We start from the raw sequence: 17,654 nt of genomic DNA, 5'->3' as shown, positions 1-17,654 counted from the left end.
GAACACACCTAAGGCACATTTGTTGCAACTACAGAACAATGAAAGAGCTAGAGATAAATACAAAATTATCAGCCTTTGCTACACTTTTCCTAGGATGGAGCCCCCCCATATAGCTGAGATCTGCTTGTTTGGCTGGTGCTTAGGAACAAGGAAACAATTACCTCTAATTAGGTGCATAATCGTACACAAAATGGAAAAGGACTGAGAACAAAGTGCATTCTAAACACCAGAAGACTTCAAGCAAAAGAACAAAACAGAAACAAGCTTGATTAAGGTAGAAAAGGTAAAGTTCAAAAAAATCAACATCTAACTGGTCTAGCTGCAACAAAAAGCAAGAGAAAGTGAGACACTGTGATTGCTTGGACTTTCACACAATTAATAAATGCTATGATCTAATTTAAAGATAACTTCTTTTCAAGAAAAGATTCAAGCTCCAAGGTCAAGTTGAGTAAAAGCTTCAAAATAGATTAACAAAACTGAGGGATTGAGAACATAGCAGAAAATGTGAGTTCTTTGCTGTTTGGGCTGCCCTCTGGATCTGGTAGCGTGGTAGCTCTGGGATGTTGCTCACCAGCTGCAACCGAGCAACATCAGTCCCTCCTTCCTCTCCTCCCTCACCTACCCCGTCTTACACACCAGCCAAGTGTTTTCCATTGTGTATACAAGATACTTGTACAAGTTTGAAAGTGCCTTTTTGTTTTGGTTTGGTTTTTAGAACAATGAATATTTAAATTTTGTTTCTTGGTTTTTGCAAATGTCTTAATCCAGTAGCTACTAAGAGAACTCACAAATATTACAGGAAGAATCTGAGAAGGGATAACAAAGATCAAAGAGGCAAATGAAAATTCTGGCAATTGATAGCCAAGTCTCCAGAAACATACCAAGATAACTCTAATTTTTAGGACTCAAATGTGTGAAAAAGCTGATGAAAAGATCTCAGTGAAGATTTAATGGAAGACTGTGAGACCTGCAGCTCCTTTGAAGATTTTATAACCAGCAGGATAAGATTTTTTGAAGAAATTTGTTCTTACAACTTGTTCAGGTGCATTGGGGTGGAAAACTTGCTTCAGCTGGTGTGATTTCCAGGAAATGAAAACAAGTAGGTTTGAGTTTGTCATCTGGTACCTAATTGAAGGACTAAGGTTGGTTTTTTGTTTTTTGGTTTTTTTTAAGCCACTTGGGTCTTAGAAGTATGGGTGAAAGCAAAAATGGAGATTAAAGAGAGTGCAGCCATTCCAGAGACAAGCATTAAATGAGAGTTTAATGAGGTCTGTCCATCACCTCACCAGTAACCTGACAGGTACCACCACAAAAAAATCCACTAGACTTGCCCATTGGCCAGGATGGTCAGATTCAGCTTTGCTATTCAGATGTGAGGTAACAATCATTTTGACCACATAAAACAGACCAGATATATACATAGACACTGGGTTTTTTTAGCAGTATTTATATTTGTAAAAGATATTCCTATAAAACAAATCTACTGCCAAAAAGACCTTGAAGGGAGAGATACATAAATGAATCCCAGCATCCCTGTCAATATAGCAACAATACGTTTGTATCCAAAAAACTATGCCAGGCTGACTGGGATGAAGGGAGCAAAGGATGAGTGGATATAGGTTAAAGAAAGTTTAGAAGGTAACTCTTAGCTCTGCATGTCCAGCCACAGAGTCTACTGTAAAAAAAGAGAGTATCTAGCTCTACTTGATGTAAAGACTTCCTAAAGCACCTCTTTGTTGGAGATCCTGCATCTTCACACACAGCTCATTACATTTATCCATTCACGTCTGCAAACCCTACCCTATGCTGCCAGTGTGGACAAGCAGTGAATCTGTTCTTGAAAGTATCTGAATGTCCCAGAAAACGTTACAGAATTTTTAAAATTTAAGTTCATAACATACATGAAAAAACATGGATGGGTAAAACCTCTTTCTGACGTTGCCCACACCAGCATTTAACATGTGCTTGGAGAATAAAAGTCTGGAAAATTGTTACCTACTGCATATCTAGGCACATTTCCCTGACAGAGAACTACAGGGGCAAAAAAAGCTTGGTAATATTTGCTCCTGTTTATTTTCTCTAAATTAAATGCTACTTCGTCTGTGAACTTTTCTTTTTTTTTCCTTTTTTTTTTTTTTTTTGTGTGTGTGTGTCATGGAAAACATGACCTTGCTGAAGCTTCTCAGTTAAAAATGAATTCTCAGTAGAAAAATATCCCTAAAGTAGATTCTCTCTCTTACCAGGGAATGCTCCAGCAGTCAACTTCAATTTGCCTTAAAGACAAAAAGGCATCTCTCTAGGGATAAAAATCAATCCCCAAACTGTCAGCAGCAACATACAAAGTTTAGAAATGTGCTTAATTCAGCACAAACAAATGCTTGTAAATTGTCAAGCCAATATGTGAGAAGTGACTCTTCCATTAAATAAAATCATGAGCTAACCGAAAAAACTAGAAAGGGGACAAAGACACCACAAGCAGATATATTTTATCCACCTGATACCTATCAAGCACACTAGTACAGAAGAAACAACAAGGAACAATTCTTTACTAATCGATTACTGATTATGCTTAATATTATTTTAATTGCTATTAATCTTTTAAAAGATTTTCACTACTGTTGCGTTCAAGTGCATGCAAAAGAATACCTTCTCCATACAGCTTGGCAAAGAGGAGTAGTTTGGGACTCCATCAACTCAGATTTGCAGTCTGAAGCTGATCCACACTTAGCGACAAGGAAATCAGTTTTCCAGCTTGGAAACATCGTCACAAACTACAACTGCGTGAACGAGGCAAGCCATTGCTGGTGACAGACACGCAGGAGGCATGCCCCTTCCTCCTTCTCCCCTCAAGGCCTGAGCAAGGTTAGGGACCACAGCTGGAAGCTCTTGCCTTTTCTTCTGTGCCTTGTGGTACCTGTGGAAACCACAACACCCTTCTGCCTTCCAAAGGGGTCCTGGCCTCTGCCCAGCAGCAGTCTGACATACTGGAAGCTGTCTCCACACCCAGTGCAGCAGGGTCTGGCTGGACAGTGTGTGGACAGGCAAGGCAACCTTTCCCATCTGGTCATTCTGCCTGCAGTCACTCTGCCTCTGCAGGAAGGGATGGGACTGTTCGGTAGGTTGAGTTCAGGCCTGTACTACACTCTTCCATACCACTGATCAAAACAGACAGGACAGAGACAGAACATACCAACAAAAGGAATAACATAGCGGTGACAACCCTCCACAGAATAGTGAGAACTTGGAATTTCCTTCAATAAATGCAATTCCTACCGTAGCAGATGAGGCCATGATGATCCACACTTGTAAGAAAGAAGAAAAGTCTTGAAACAGTCTCAAGATCTGAGCAGAGCTCCACCCCAGATATCCTTAATCTTTAATGAAACAACTTAATCTTTATGTACCCCAGTTTCTGATCTGTAAAATCTCTGTCTAGAGTATAAGCTGTTTCAAGCATGGACTTCATTATCATATAGCTTTTGCACAGTAACTATTAAAAGCCTTTAAGTTTTGTTTTTGTGTGTGGCTGTAAACATCAGAAAGTCCTGAAACAAGAACGTGCTATTGTGTTTTGCAAAATGCAGGCTGTATTTTACTTAAAACAAACCCTGCAACAACAACCAAAAAAACAATAAATCAAAAAACCAACCCCTCCTCAGAAAGGATCTAACACAGACTCAAAGATCAAGTTTCAGTGACTCCTTCAGAGTTCCACTAAAACTTCCCTATGTGTTAAAAATCAAAGGACATCTTCTACAGTATTGAAAAATCCACCATAAATCAGTTAAAATATGAAACCATAAAAACATTTGAAAATATGAAGTCAACGGGAAATGCCAGAAAAGGAAAGTTCCATGCAACAAAAAGGCAAGTGGGGGAGCAACTCAAAGCAAGATCAGTAATAACCAGAGAATAAACAGTGCTATTTGAGGGATCTTTTGTGTAGAATGTAGAAAAAAATAGACCAAGTTCCATGCGGGAGATCCACTGCAAGAAAGACATGACCATGCGTCATTATAATGCTTTTATGTTATTTTCTTTGAGCACAGAAGCACCATGAATTGTGAACTTTTTTTGTAGATCAAGGAAAGAAGGAAAAAACATACCCAATGAGTAAAAACTGTAAGACAAAAGTTGCCATCTCTTTCTGCCGTTACTTTCAGAGGTAACAACACAGATTTCCACACTGACATATCGTGCAATTTCGCGTACAAAGTTATAAGTGCCAGAAAAACAATGGCTATTGCTACTTTCTGAATTGCTTTATTATAAAGCTTTCTATGGAGTTTACTGAGGATTGGAAAGGGAGGGAAAAATAATAAATTCCTGATTTATCTTGAAAATCAGTAAGTCTAGTCTATTTACAGCTGATACTTCAGAATGGTCAGAAATCTTTTCATCACTACTTTACCAAATAAATTTTCTGATACACAAGATCAAAGGCTAAGATTAGCTTAGGAATCCAGCCATCATTTATTTTGGCAGTGTGCATATGTTAGTAGATTTTTTTGGTCCTCCCTAGGATTAACATGACTTTCTGGAGATGGCATGGGGTTCATACAAAAATCTGAAAGCGCAAAGTTACATTGCTTAGTTTAATCAATTAGGAAAGAGAACTAGAACAGCTGAACTATGTTGCATTCAAAAATAAGACTGTTACAGAAGAGAGTAACAATTCATACGCACAGGTATTAGAGATCTTTCTTGTTAGCTGGTTCCATCTTTCAGAAAGTACACCATTACCAGCATTCTCACTGTAACAGTTCTTAATACCAAAAATCTTTCTCCAAAATAAACATATAATTTATTCTCTTAAATTAGTCAAAATTACTAGTTATTGTTATTTGGTTTTCATAACACTGAACCATTTATTTTTTTTACAGGGCTTCTCTGTCCCTTTCACAGAAGATACTGCTTGTTGCTCAGGTCCACAATATGTATCACTATTTTCATTAGGTTCCAAGACGATGACAGTGAAAGTTCAGGCTAAAAGGGCAAATAAATAGGTTCAAGTCTGGATCAAATAAATGGGTGTCTCAGGCATAAACCCCTGCACTTGGAAGGCAGTGATACAAAGTCAAGCAGGGCAGTCCATACTGCCTAGAGTGCTTGTTGCTGTTTGCGCACACCTTCAAGCACTGTCATATTTTCAGTCTTTTCTTTGTATCTGAGCCAGAACCTCTCTGATTTTACAGACATGGAGTCTGTCACCTCTTGCAGTGTCAAGAGCTGCAGTCCTAAGCACAGGGTTACCAGGGTTAAGCCAGCAATTCTGCAGGAATTATCAGTGTTTAACAGTTTTGTTTTAATACCTTTGGAGAATTCCTGATTCTGCAAGCCTGAATCCGTGCCCCATGCCTTGAGGAACTGATGGGATGGGGGAAGACTCCAGGGGCAGCTCATGAGCAGACTACAATCACAGCTTGCAGGAATGCTGCTGCAGTGAGCTGAGGAGAGCATACAGCTGGGACCTGCAGCCATTCTGATGGCAGCCTTAGAGGAACCCTATGGGATTTTTGTTTCATCAGCCAGGGATCTGAGTTACTCTGAAATAACAGAACCCTGCCAGTGGTCCTAAGAGCTAGATTGCAGACCACATCTCAACTGCTGGCAAACCATTTACAGCTCCAGAGTTGTATATTACCAAGATACTGCCAGCAAAAGGAAAAATGAAAGCCTGTGCTTGTTCTCTTCATAGTACAACTTCCATCATATGCTTTCACAGTGTGCAGCCTGCTCATCATGTGTGCTGGACCGTGCTGCAATAGGGAAGGCAATGGGGACTGTGACCCTAAAACCTTACCCTAGAGGCCTATGAGGAAAACAGGTTGAAGATTTCCTCAGGGAAATCCTTGCCTGGGCTTACTAAGGGGTAACTAGAAGGCTGTTGTGTTTTCCCTGTCCACTGCATGAGAGCCAGACAGAGCCTGAACAACTACTGTTTGATTTGGGTTAAGAGTCAGACACCACCTGGGGCAACGTCCAGACTGCAGCCAGGGATACTATTTCCGGAAACGCAAAGGACAGGTGGGAATTTGCAAATGGTAACACTTTATACATTTAGAGCACCGCTGTGTTTCAGTGCAAACCATTAAAACGCAAGCATACAGCATTACTCAGGGTGATTTTTTGCATCGGACCGTAGCAATATTGAGGGCAGAGTCTATCTCCAAGCTCATCAATTTTTCACAACAGCTGATATTCCCATGCTCAGGGATGCAAATACTGCCTTATTTTTTGTGGTATTCCAATTTTAGTCTGTCAGATAAATGTGCACCACGTCATTCAGTGAGAGAGCATGGAGGTAGTGAAAGGGGGCTGCTGTATGACTCAAAAAGGGTGTTACTTTCAGAACTCCAGTATTTCAGTTATGGCTGTGATACTGGTTTCTTTTGTTATATGATTGGGGGGGGGGGGGGGGGGCGGGGAGTCGTGGAGCGGGATAGCTGCAGGTCATTGGTAATTGTGGTAATGCAGAGCTGTGGAGGAAAAAAAAAGTATGCTCTGATTTCTGAAGTATGCATGTTCTGTGCAGAACCTTCATTTCATCTTATCAGTAAGGACAACACGTATGCGGACAAAAACTGTTCTCTGAAAGCACTAAATGTTTTGTGAAACAAGCTAACCTCCATAAAATGAATGTATTTTTTCTGCTTAGCAAACAACCAAACATTTGTCATTGCTGCTTGTTACTCATTTGTATGTTCAAGGGTAAATGGAGGTAAAGAAAATTTGCTCAACTTCTAATTTGGACAATATATTTTATCACCTTTGACTGCCTGGCTTAAAATCCTAGGTAAGTACATTACTCATTTCTTAATTTAGTGCTACTTCAGTGACCCTATTCATGCTGAATGGGCTGATGGCTTCAAGTTCATGATGTTATTTCCACCCTGCCTGAATGACTGAAACTTTGCAAACAGAACAACAATACAAGAAATAAACTTCTTAAATGCAAGGATTCTGGGAAGATAATAATCCATAATACATTTTCTGACATTATCATGATCTAGGAACAATTCCAAATGTAGGAAGACCATGTGTTACTATGCTTTTATAATAAACAGAACTTCACAAACCTACTCAAAAATCAATGTATTTTTAATATTTAAGCAGCATTCATTTATACCCTTTCTGGCCTAACAAATAGAAAAATTGGCAGAGCAAAGGTACTTACACATGCTGGGCATGGACATGAGAAAGTTTTGTCTCTAAGCAATACACGCACCCTCTTTTTCCCTTTTCCAGTGCAATCCCTCAACTGGAGTGGTTATTCATCACTCGACACCTCAGATTATCAGACTATTGCTTAGTGAACGTTCTCTTCGTGTTTATGTCTGAAGGAAAGCTGAAGTGATTTCAGAGTTTAAAATGCCCGGTAGCTTTCAAAATGGCCTACAAAAGCCCTGAGGAGTGCCGTTCCCTAGCCATAGCTCAGGTCTAGCATTACAAGATGCACAGCAAAATTCCACATATGCTATTACAAACGTGCCCTAAACTTCGACCCAGAGGGACCATCTTTAAGGTTGAGAGAGCACTTCACTCTCCCTTCCTCTACAGACCTTTGGCTCTCTGCTGAGGCTGCTAGCCAGGGTGCCAATTAGTGCCAGCTGATTGCTCTTCTGATGTGCACACCTCTCTAGGAACCAGACTGAAGCTACCAACTCATTTCATATAGGTCATTGGGTGTTGACAACTTTGTAAGAGATTGACTAAGGCCCAATTTGGACCAGCAATTTAGCAGGAAGGTCCTATATCCCACTGCCCTTCAACCTCCCTCATGTATGTAATTTTAATATAGCAACTTTTAGCCCACAAATTGACTACAGTTTCAGAGAGAGGGGCATTAGAAAACTCCAGAAGCAAGTACATTTACAAAGACTTCCATAAAGTGTTATTGCAAAATTAAACTGTGCCTTACCCCCTTAACCTTTTGCTATGTAGACTGCATTTAAAGGATTTCATTAGGGCCAGAGGCTGTGGCTTACATTTCTGTGGCTAAGTGAAATGAATCATGGAAGAAATTGGCTTAATTGGGGATTCCAATAAAATACTAGTTTTAGAACCAGTGAGTCAACAAAGATTTAGCCACTTCAAAATGTTTAAGACACGAATGGGAAAGTTGTATTTTGTTTTAGAATAAGAAAAAAAATACATAATTATAAAGCCTTCCACAATCTATTCTAACAAATCCACTTCTACAAAACTGTAAGAAAAAGGAGTGGGAGAATCATTTCTCAAAAGTACATATCAATTTAGGCCACAGGATACCCACAGTAGTTGCATGTTCACTGCTGTTAATACCATAAAGTGTATTATGTAGTACAACAATGTATATATTATTTAAGCTGGAATCACCAATTTTACTAGCTAAACTTCTGCCAAATACTTACAGCTCCTACATAGTTTATTCTAGTGCCAGTCACTAGCAGTGGGACAACCACCCTGTGATGGTTTCTTTTTCCTACATTATCATTCCTAATGTTACTCTGGAATGGAAATGGGATGCAGACAGCATGTGCAGTCTGGAGACTTTAGGAAGGAGAAAAACACCCTTTCACGCATCGTGAACAAAGATCCTCCATCTCAGACTGATTTCTTTCAATAACTTCACCACCTTAGCCAATCTGCAAGAGGTGCAATAACATTTTTTTAACCACAACATTAAATGGGTACAATCACAGTGTACACATCTGGCATAAAGCAATGCCATGACTGCAGCCATGGCAAAGGAACTGTATTGATAGGTCATAGCAGTTGCTACAATTGTATAATTTTCACATGCAGTCAGGGCTGCCATTATTATAACATGAAGGTGTTACAAACTGTCTTTGTATCTAATCCAGCTCATCCACATCTGTACTCTGGAGGTATGTAAACAGTCAGCAAAAATAGGATATCTGTTCAGCAGTGTCAGCCACTTGAGGTACTCGTTTCCTTCACTCCTGTTCATCTTTGACAGATGATTGTAATGCAATAGCTCAAAGGAGATAGGAAACAGGAGACAGAGACACCCCCGCAGGGCTCCACTGAGTTTCAAAGGTGCTAGCTAGCAGCAAGAAATACAGTAAATGAAAAAACTAGCATGGCAAGAAGCACAATCTTCAGGGCTAAATATATATGGTATATCTTGTGAAGGGTCGTAATATAGCAGATCTCCTGCTGGAGAACAGCTGTATAGTAAAGCTTTATATTGAAGAGTTAAGTTGGTTAAGCTTGTTTAAAAAAAAAAAACAACAACTTTCTGTAGTGTGTGCCACGTGCAGAAGGGCATGAGAAAGCAGTTGGGGACTTTTGTGTTTTCTTGCTCCCAGCACTCAGAGCACCCCACAGCCAAGTGAAAACAGGACCTGCTCCCTGCTTGTATTGGGGCCAGGTTACAGACAACAAGGGACATGTGAAAATTACAATATTACATTTCCTCTAATCCTGTCCCTTTCAGCATAACGTGATTGCTCGGAGTCCTGGACTTTACAAAGGGACCTGAGTCTGCACTTTGTGGCACCTAAGGTAACCACTTTGCCTATGACTCATGCTAGTATCAGCATTTTACATCTACTTTGCTCAGGTTTAAATACCCACAGTAAAATATCAGGCAACAAAGAATGAAAATTAAAAGGATTCTGTCTATTGTTCATGTTTCTTGAAGACTAAGCTGAGGAGAGGTGGTCCAATGCCTTTTATACCGAAAGAAGACACAGCAATCGTCATACTGAATTGAAGACCTCAGGACTGGCCTTTACTTGCATGGATGGGAGAAGCCCACCTCTGTTCTGGATATTTGTACTTTACAAGGAGGACTTCACAATATCATAACAAAGAGGGGGCTCTTGCTACCAGATCACATTCTATGTATTATCCAGAGCTGTATCTATTAAAAACTAAATTAAATCAAGTGAACAAGTACCTTCTGGTACATAGGTGGGAAAAGACTACTTATAGAAAATAATTTGTTGTAAGAGGAAGCTGGACACATTCTATTAGAGGAATGACATTGTTAACACAATGAATAAATGTTAATTAAAACTGCCTGTTCATGGACATGGCAGATAAATCCTGAAAGTCTTTAAGTCAAGCCTGATCATCTTTTTAAAATCTGTGTTAGAGCGCAACAGAAGAGATGAGCTTGAGACAGCTTTATTTAGTGTGGCACTATGGCCTTTGCTAGGTCATGGGGTCAGAGAATATCAGTCACCAGTGCTGCCTTTTCTGATGGCTTTAATCTTTGAAACCTTCCAGTGAAACTGTGTGACCCATCGTTAGCAAAATGCATGAAAAATGGCTGAAGTGCCTATTTGGTTGCACGTCACATCATAAATTACCAACAGGGCTGTTCTGACCAACGAGTTTTCACTGAAATTAACCAAGAAAAAAAATGAGGAAACAGGGTTCCCACTGTCACCACTGCCTATCAGCAGAGATCACCACAATGAGCTTACGCTCCGGGTCACCCAGCCAGGCCTCCGCCCTCAGGAGCAGTCACGCAGCTCTGCCAGACCAGCCACCACTGCTGCATGGACAAGCAGCTTGTGCTGTGATCTGCTGGCCAGAGGGGTAGGCTGCCCATCCGTGTCACTCATCTGCCAACAGGATGGAGCTCTCCTCCCATCCTTCTGAAATCACCTTCACTGAGCTCCCCAGACAGCTCTTGTAAAGCACCAGCACTAACACCTGGCTGCCTTATGGACTTGAAGGCATAAGACAGTGGTGACTGTGTCTGACCCCACAGGAAAACAGAGGATTTCAGAAAGAAAAGACCAAGAACACCTTGGATCAGGAAGACCGTGTCGGGGCACAGCATGCAGGGCCTGATGTAGCTACAGGAATTTGGTACCCACAGCAGTGTGGGTTTCCCTGCCAGCAGCACCAGTGGAAGGCACAGCCTGGAAATGTGCCTCTTCCCCCAGGGTACAAGCAGGGCTCCATGACCTCCTCCTGCCTCACTACCTCTCACAGCACCACCTCTCAGACCACAGACAGGACTAAATTCCAGTTTTACATAATCTCCACAAAAAAGTTTCACTTTAGAAGTGAGTTTATAGTTAAGGTTGTTCAAATACCTTTACTCATAAAAATGGACATATTAAAAAAGACATTATTGAAGAGATATTCCTCCTCAAGCCAAGACACTGAAATCAAGCCAAACATAAAAGACAAGGAAAACACGTTATAACTCACTCAATAGTGTAACAAAATGTTATCACTGCAGAAAAACACAAAAGTAATAAAAGTAACTTTGACCCTAGTAGCTTTCAAACTGTTAGGCGTCGATGGAAATTTTCTAACCTGATTTAAAAAACCTATTCTGCTCTGCAACCTCCTTTTACCTCCCTCTTTGATATGAAATTTCAAAAGCCTCCAGCATTTTTTCAAAGTGCAAGATGAAGTTCAAGAAATGAATCTATCAGTTGTTGAAACATTACCTTAAATAGTGACAATACTTTAATAATCTCCACAGCCACTACCATTCTTTTACACCTTTTAGGAAGGTTTCCCAACATGTGGGAGTGAATTAGGAGCTAAACATCTTTGTGAAGACAATTTGAGCAGCAAATTAGAGTATGGTTCCTAAATCACTTGAGAATGTAAATCAAGCTTCCTGGTCATTTGATCCCCTAACAGTGTTATTTACCTCCCTACCTTTATTTAGATTGAAGGTATATGCCAGTTTATTTTCATAGCAGAAGACAGCAGCTGTAATGCAGACTCCAGAACACATTTTAAAATTAGTATTTCTGAGGTTCCCTTTCTTTCACTGTCCCATTGCAACCATGCTGGGGAGAAACCAAAATACAGTTGAATGGTGAAAAAAAGGGATGCTACAGATAGAAATCACAGCTTGTATTCTGTATCCTGCAAGTGTATTCCAGGCCAAATTACAAAGTCAAAAATAGACATCTTTTGTTTCCTAACACATACAAATGGGGTGAATTATTCTGCTTTGTGAATTACATCTTCAACCTTTTTCTCTGGGTTAGTTTGCTGGATTTCAATGTTTAAACATCTTACAAGCAGGAAAACAAGGCAAGAAGGCAGCTGAGTCCACTGGCTGATCTAAAGAAGGTTTCTCAGCTTATCACACCCACACAACACCATCTGCAAATCTTCCATGTCTCTTCAACAGTTTAGAGAGCAATTTGCAAGCTCACAAAATTCTGCACACAAGTTGCATAGAAAGGCAAAAGGGCAAAGGTGGTGCAGCTATCCACATAGCATTGCAGTGTGCTTGCTGTTGAGTCTAATGCTTCTGGAAAGATGCAGCTCATCACCCCGTCTGACTTTGCGGAGCATGTGCACTAAGTCTGACACTTCCTGAGCATCAGGAAGCAAGCTCACTCAGCACATGCCATAAAGTTGTTTTGTTTACATGCAGTGAAATGCAGAACTGAGGAACAAAACCACAGAAACACCATTCTTCTTCATAAGAAAGGTGAGATTGTGTTAAGAACAGTGACTGTAGAAGCCATATGAACCTCTAACCAGAGAAAACAAACCCATTCCTACATAAGTTTTTGCTCTCAAACAGCTGAGTTCCTTGCTCCTTGTGGCAGGAAGTGGATTTCACTTCTATTCAATTTACTCAAGGAGCTAAAGAGAAAAAAAAAATCACAATTAAACCATATTTTAGAATCTTACCTGGAACTGTAGAACCTTCCTTACTAGAAATTGCTAGCCTTCTATTTCTGAGGGTACCTGGATTGTTTCCTTTTTATTTTTACAAACACATGTTGAGCAATATCAGTCAGGCCACAGAATCCAGTACATATGTACCAGGAAATCACAGAATTAATGTGCAATCTAATCGCAGCCTAAATGCTTATCTAAGCTTGATTAATAACTAGTTCATGATGCAGGCTTGTAATACATAGCGCTAATGTTGCCTTATTTAATGCACAAGATAGACAATGCTCATTTAAGAGCAGCTTGCTCTGCAGTATTTTCTTTTGTCCCTTGCTCATATTATAATCCTTTGTAGCGGGTTTATTTCCTATACGTGGTTCAAAACCTGCTCTGAAGACAAATTTATTTACTTTGTCCAGGCATATGTTTGGTGCTGATCATTAGAGGATACAAGTAATTCAGACGTATTATTTTTACTGAAGTCTTGAAAAAGCCTGCATCTGCCTTTTACAGATGACAAAAGATGTGCACTGAGATTACAGTCAGAGAGATACAGGTACACAAAACCTGAGACATCTGGCACATCAACTGGAATAGTAGATAGCACTATTCATTATTCTGTAGAGTCAAACCACAAGTCTCTAGTGGCTTCAGGAGTAGATGTGGGTGTTCAACACTTCTGATTAATCAGTGTAGGATCTCACAGTCAGCACGCAGAAGGTGGGGAATACACACATGATATGAAAAATTTAGTGACTTTATTAAACATCAGTGGCAGAGACAAGACTACAGTCCTATTTTTCAGTCTTATCTAACTTCTCACCTATGTATTTCCTTTCCTGTGGTCTTTGATTTATCTACTACACACCATCCAGCTGCCAGAAATGAACAGTCTCTTCCACTGCACAAGCCTATGTATCCCTAGGCAGGTCTGACTTGTAGTCTAGATAAAGCAGAAATCCCACGGGAGGTAAGGACATGGGGAGAGAGAAAGAGGCAGTACATGACTACATAGTTAAAGATTGTGTTGTAATGCACATGAACAAATGAGCTATCTTAAACAACCTCAAACCTGCCATTTTATAATGAGTACTCCACTTTGCTACTTTAAAAATATTCTTCCTACATTATTTTTTCATGCCATTGCCATACAAAATCTTGTGCTCTATTTGTCAAAGAAGTCTTATGCTATAAGATAATCATGGAAGAGCAACAGAGGACTAGAAGAATAATATTTTCACATATAACTGTTTTACTTTATGCTTTGCTTTTTACTTAAGGTATTGTTGGGTTTGGGTAGGTTTTTGGGTTTTTTGGGGGTAGGGGGTAGGTGTTGTTTTTTATTTAAAATATGGAATGAATTTCATGTGTGTGCTTTCACGAAAAATCATGCATGCTAAACAGTCCCTTATTTTAATAAGAATTTTTTTTCCTTTGTATTTTTTGAAGAATAAATCTGCAGTCTCATTTAAGCACTGAGATTTGGATCACTTAAAAATATCGGACAAGAAATGAAAGCTAGCTGAACATCTGAATAACCAAGATGTACCACCCACAGCAGGACTCCGATACTGTAGGCACATTGCAAAAAAAAAAGTATCACCTAAAGGACTTCATCAAAAGAAACACATTCAAATTCCTACAATGCATTTCTCTTATTGTCATTAGCATTTTGCATTTTTGTCTGTGGATGGAATTTCTTTTCAGTTTAGACGGTGGAAAAATATCCTGGCTCCTTCCAGCAAAAAGTTGCATCGTATATAGCCCAGGCTACGCGGGCAGCCTGGCCGGCGGTCTGCTGCTCCCCGGGGAGCTGGGCTGGGGTCCGTGTGGGGGAGGCGGGTGCCCCCGGCCACGCTGCGCTCCAGCGCCGGGCCAGGAGCATCCTCTAGCGGCCAGCGCCTCAGGAAGGCCCTCCGGCCCCCAGAAACAAGAATCTTCTGGAAAACGGAGAAATCAGCAACTGGCGGAAATAGGCAGAAGCCAAGAGGATACTCGCAAAATGAAGGATATTTTGCCCTGCCTCATGTATGCCCTCACGTCAGACTAAATGGAAGACAGTTCTCTTCTGGGCCTTGAGTAGCACAGAGACCCATTTCCCTCTCTGCTCTGGCATACCCTCGTCACCAAGGTCCCAACTCAGCAGTGCTTTGGCGTGGAAGAAAACAACAAAAGAAAGAAACAAAAACCAAACACAAGAAAAAAAAACCCCAACACTTACACCCCCACCCCCCCTAAAAAAATACCCTGCCAAATCAAACCAAACCAAAACACCCTGCAAATCCAACTAGTTTTAAAGTCCTATATGAATGAAGATGAGATATATGCTGAGAGATATAGGTGGGAATTGTGTACAAAAAACTGTGTGCAGTGTGTTACATTTGTATTAATTTTGTAGCCACTTCGCTTAAACAATAGCCGCATTAGATTCTAATCAACATAGGGTGAAAAAATAAGGGGCTGAATGTGAAAGAAAGGAAAAAGAGCAATCACATGTGCTTGCCATTTTCCCAGCCCATTAAACAATGTTATTGTCGTTAAAAAAAAAATTAAAAATTGCCCAGTCACACAGCCCTAATTTAACAACTTGGGTGCTTTACAGATTTTGGCACAGATGTGGACTGGTTTGGTTCTCTATACTATGGTCTAGGATTAAGGCAAGTAAATGTCTACAGTGGATACACACTGGCTGAGAACATGTATTAGTTTGTTGGGGCATAAATCACAGAGCAAGGTCAAACACCTAGAATGCAAAGCACAAGTGCATAATGTCTTACAGGTCATGAGGATCCGGGATCAGAAATGGCCACCTCGAGAGCTGCAGGATGAGGAAAATGACCAAGAGCACACTGGGGTTTGGTAGTGATCCTGGCTCTTGTGAGGCTCCCAGCCTCACAACTGCAGTCTTTTCTTTTTCGTTTGATCGACTGCTTTCTCTTTGGTGGCATTTGCCCTCGAAACACATCAAAGCCTAACACATTCGCCTGGACTACTCTTAGTATTCTAACACGGTCTGGCCATGCCTGGCTTAGGAAAATAGGTAGCATACTTTGACAGGTATATGGACAACGGCAGACAGTATATTTAGCAAAATGATTATGTTTGAAGTCTAAGCAAAGCTTAAAATTAGTCATGTCCTAATGGATAATCACAATAAAATTTGGTTATTTACCTTAGGTTTCTGCTGAGGATCATTTTAGTGAAATTTTGCCATGTTTTTAAGCAAACTGCCTTCTCATGAAAGGAAAGTATGACTCAGTTTTCTTCCATTTCTGACTGGATGCAGTTAGGGACAAGGGAGACCACTATGCCAGGAGCAATGACTAAGCAACTGTGTGTCTTTGTGGATTAGCCATGACCTGCACACCATGAGTGGCACATATGTAACCTGCGCTCCAGCAATCTCAGCCAGACTCTACTGCCCAAAGGTGCTGGCCCTAATATACCCATCACCAAAGAGCAGTAGATAAAGAAATTTAAGTATTCCTAATGTTCACTAGACCTGCAAGACTCACACCAAGTGCAGTGTGTTGAGAGCAGTATGTCTGCTGGTTAAAAGCAAGGAAACAGAGTAGGAAATGAATGTTTGGTTTTGACACTAAGGGAACTCTACCAGATCTGCCATGCCTTCTTTTGTTCATGATACAGCTTTTGTTGTAGGAAATAATAAAAGCAAAAAAGAATAGCAAAAAGACTCTCTATGAATACAAAATTACTTGTGTAGCCAAAAGGGTAGGGAGAGTTATAGAAGATCTTGTCATGTCAAATCATCAGTTTGTAAACTAACAAGTGAAAATAATTGTTGATAAATGTGAAGTAGTGCACTTGAGAAAAACTGACTCAAATAGCCATAACATGTTTATGCATATATATCGGCATGTAACTGTATACATACCCTGTGTACCGCATACACACACAATCTTAATTGGCTATTACAATTTAGGACAGTTATTGTCTGTAATCCCATAAGAATATCAATTCTATGTTCAGTAGGAGTCACAAAGACAAACAGAATATTAGAAACTTACTAGAAAAAGGACAGGGAAAAAAGATAGAAAGCCATTATGATAAAGATTAAGTCCAGGCACAATTCTGGCAACCTTGCCAAAAAAAAGATGTACCAGAACTCTACAAGAGAAAAGTGAAGAGGATGACCTATGGTGTAAGACTACTTCTGTACCAGGATAAATTATAAAGCTATAAAATCACTGACAGAGTAGAGAATGTGAGGGGGAATGATTATGCACTTTTACCTATTAGGGAGCTTCAAATACAATTATCAGGCAGCAGCTTTAAAACATACAAGAGAAATACGTTTCCACACAGCTCATATCTAGATTCTGGGATTCATTGCCACAGAACACACACTTCATTAAGTGTAAATGTTCAAAAAAAGAGTTGAAAATATGTGCAAGAAGGCAAATCATAGCTTATTAACACTAAAATACAAATATAACCTCTGGTTTAGGACAGTCAACTGCTTGATCCGCTAAAAGATGAGGGAATACAGTGAGAAAGCATCATCATTTATTTGACCTGTTCTGCAGGTTTTCCCACATTTTCCATTCTTAAGCTCTGTAAGGTTTTGTTTGCCTTCTCCATGTAAGCTTATGTCTGTAGCCTACCAACTACTTTACCCACCATGAATGCATCATACTTTACTACAGATACTACTACTGTAATAATCAACTGTTCACAGCATTATTCTTAGCCTGCCAACTGCTATAAAATTCAGTGATACACTTTCAGTATCCCAGAGTAATCCAAGCGAAGTGTTTGTATTCACTCCTTTCTAAATTACTCATTAACTTTCACTTCGTAGATTTTACATGTCCCATTATGTTTGTATTTCACCTTGCAATTCTGAACTTCTAAGACTTTTAGAAATGGAGACATGAGAAAAGCACAATTTATACGTAGTCCTATGATCATCCCATACACATAGCAATTAACTTAAGAATTGAGCAGCCCTTGATAATCATTGGTTTAACTTATTTACATTTCTGTGCTGAAAAATACATTTAAGATTTATT

The 17,654-nt window shown here is 39.9% G+C and overlaps 1 long non-coding RNA gene across 1 annotated transcript in view; it reads right to left on the bottom strand.

The window, feature by feature from the left end:
• The window catches only part of LOC114012848 (uncharacterized), a 331,654-nt gene that overhangs the window by 247,514 nt on the left and 66,486 nt on the right, over positions 1-17,654 (bottom strand). The window lies entirely within an intron of this gene.

The sequence above is a fragment of the Falco peregrinus genome, chromosome 4, assembly GCF_023634155.1.
Source record: "Falco peregrinus isolate bFalPer1 chromosome 4, bFalPer1.pri, whole genome shotgun sequence".
Taxonomy (NCBI): domain Eukaryota; kingdom Metazoa; phylum Chordata; class Aves; order Falconiformes; family Falconidae; genus Falco; species Falco peregrinus.
Note: the sequence above shows the minus strand (reverse complement) of the source record. Positions and strands in the feature narration are given on the sequence as shown.